Source organism: Mus caroli, chromosome 1 (assembly GCF_900094665.2).
Source record: "Mus caroli chromosome 1, CAROLI_EIJ_v1.1, whole genome shotgun sequence".
NCBI classification, from domain to species: domain Eukaryota; kingdom Metazoa; phylum Chordata; class Mammalia; order Rodentia; family Muridae; genus Mus; species Mus caroli.
In genome coordinates this window covers 176812102-176815175 of record NC_034570.1, presented here as the reverse complement: position 1 = coordinate 176815175, position 3074 = coordinate 176812102, and the positions used below count along the sequence as shown (strand labels likewise).

Genomic DNA, 3074 nt, shown 5'->3' with positions numbered 1-3074 from the left:
CCAACCTTCATCTTTAACTGAGACTTAAAATGTTAAGAGAAGCAGCCACATGAAGTGATCCTTCAAATGTAAAGGAAAAAAAAGAGACTATTCACACAAAAATTGAGGGAACTTGTGAAAGAATTAAGAAAAAATTAACATGTCACAAATTTAGATCTAAGGACTGGCAAGGTAGCTCAAGGGTTAAGAGCTTCTCTGGCACAGGTCCTAGGTTCAATTCTTAGCACCCACTTGGGGGCTCACAACCTCCTGTAACTCCAGTTGAGAGTTTCTGAGGTCTTCTGGTGGCACACATATGTACATATAAAGTACGGGAATCTTTAAAAATACTTCATATCTAAGAGAAAAAGCAACAGAATAAAGAAATAAATGAAGATTAAAAAATTATTCTTAGGTGCGCCATCTGACAGTTTGCATAAATAATAATTTATGTAGCCCCATATGATCCCCTTTTATTATGTTAATGGATCAAATCCTTGATAGACTAATTATATGTAAGATGTCCTGATATGAGTATTGTGTGGGTTTGGACACACACTTGTACACACACACAGCCAGCAGAGTCCTTATATATGAAATGTCCTTTGTGGATGTCCATGATTTAGTATATATATATATATATATATATATATATATATATATATATATAGAGAGAGAGAGAGAGAGAGAGAGAGAGAGAATCTTAAATGTAATATAGGATTATATTTAGATTATATATATATTAGGATAATATATGTAAGGTTATACATATAATATTAAGATGATACATCATCATATATAAGATATGATAAGATAATATCATATCTTATATATATAATACATCATCATATATAAGATAATATAAAATTCTATATTATATATAGATTATACACATATATAAAATATAAAGATATTTAATATGTAGGTCCCTGAAGACTATTGCCTGTGCTGTACAAATACCTAAAGAACTAAACAAAATCCCACAAGTAGATAGTGCTGTAGTTCCTGAGATTCAGTGACAAGGGCCTAAGTGGGAATTCTCAACCAGAAATATATGTCTGGTACAGGAAAGGAGTAGCTGGGAGTCCAGTGAGTCTCAGGCTTTGCCAAGGTCTGGTTTTTATTGTTGTTACTGCTATTGTTGCTGTTGCTGCTGTTGTTTTTGATGATATGTATTCTTGAATCTCTGATAAAGCTTGATTGTATGGGTTGCGTAGGTCAATATATCAGGTCATTTGCTAAGTGGGGTTCATGTAAAATAATACAAATTTAGCTTACATTAAGAACTATTGGTCTCTGTGATTCATCATATAAAAGGGACATGAGTGACTTGTTTAAAGATAAAGCCATCTCATGACTCCATAATAACTTATTCCATGAACATCTCACTCTGCATGCCAGGAACTGCTCAAGATGTTAGTATAGTAATGGGACAGACACATACACATATTGTCTCCTGCTCTGAAACAACAGCAAAGTCCGTGTGCTAATGGGGCTTACAATACTCATCGCATTACATACATTACATTCAATGCTCATCTGAATCAGACATGTAAGGGAAAATTCTAGTAGGAATATGTGAAGTGGAAATTTCTGGTTTCTTTGAAGACTCAGGTGTATCACATGATGCTTTTTTTGGGGGGGTGCAGCGAACTTTATTGATGGTATTCAAAAGAGTAGGGAGGGCTCCGTAGGCCCCTCCTGTTATGGGGGTCTGGGGTGGAAATTGTGAGGGAGATGCTCAATGTTGGAGGCCAAGTTGCTCTCAGTGTCCTTGCTGGGGTGGGTGGTCCAGGGTTTCTTACTCCTTGGAGGCCATGTAGGCCATGAGGTCCACCACCCTGTTGCTGTAGCCGTATTCATTGTCATACCAGGAAATGATCTTGACAAAGTTGTCATTGAGAGCAATGCCAGCCCTGGCATCGATGATGGAAGAGTGGGAGTTGCTGTTGAAGTCACAGGAGACAACCTGGTCCTCAGTGTAGCCCAAGATGCCCTTCAGTGGGCCCTCAGATGCCTGCTTCACCACCGTCTTGATGTCATCATACTTGGCAGGTTTCTCCAGGCGGCACATCAGATCCACGTCAGTTCCTACTGTTGGGGGTAGGAACACGGAAGGCCATGCCAGTGAGCTTCTGTTCAGCTCTGGGATGACCTTGCCCACAGCCTTGGCAGCACCAGTGGATGCAGAGTTGATGTTCTGGGCAGCCCCACAGCCATCACATCACAGCTTTCCAGAGGGGCCATTCACAGTCTTCTGAGTGGCAGTGATGGCATGGACTGTGGTCATGAGCCCTTCCACGATGCCAAAGTTGTCATGGATGACCTTGGCCAGGGGGCTAAGCAGTTGGTGGTGCAGGATGCATGGCTGACAATCTTGAGTGAGTTGTCATATTTCTCGTGGTGCACACCCATCACAAACATGGAGGCATCAGCAGAAGGGGCGGAGATGATGGCCCTTTTGGCTCCACCCTTCAGGTGGGCCCCAGCCTTCTCCATGGTGGTGAAGACACCAGTAGACTCCACAACATACTCAGCACCGGCCTCATCCCATTTGATGTTAGCAGGGTCTCGCTCCTGGAAGATGGTGATGGGATTCCCATTAATGATGAGCTTCCCATTCTCGGCCTTGACTGTACCATTAAATTTGCCATGGGAGGAGTCATACTGGAACATGTAGACCATGTAGTTGAGGTCAATGAAGGGGTCGTTGATGGCAACAACCTCCACTTTGCCATGTGGAGAGAAGATGGCAGCCCTGGTGACCAGGCACCCAACACGGCCAAATCTGTTCACACCAACCTTCACCATTTTGTCTACAGGACAAGGCTGGCACTGCACAAGAAGATGCGACTGTCTCTGGAACGGAGGAGCAGAGAGCCACGTGATATTTTTCTAGAAACTGTCTTATGAGAGGATGTTTTGCTGAGAACAGACATGTGGTATTTTTTGGAAGCTGCCTGAAAAAAGGACATGCGATGTTTTGCTGGAGCAGACACTTAAGAGGAGGAGACATGCTGTTTGGAAAGGGTGTAAGTCTAACCCAACAAACAGTAGACAACACTCCGGCATTGATTTGCCTTGCCACTCTGCAG

The 3074-nt window shown here is 42.3% G+C and overlaps 1 pseudogene; it reads right to left on the bottom strand.

Annotated features, from left to right (window-relative positions):
* Positions 1-1780: 1780 nt before the first annotated feature.
* On the bottom strand, positions 1781-2790 carry LOC110301986 (annotated as a pseudogene).
* Between the last annotated feature and the right edge of the window lie 284 nt (positions 2791-3074).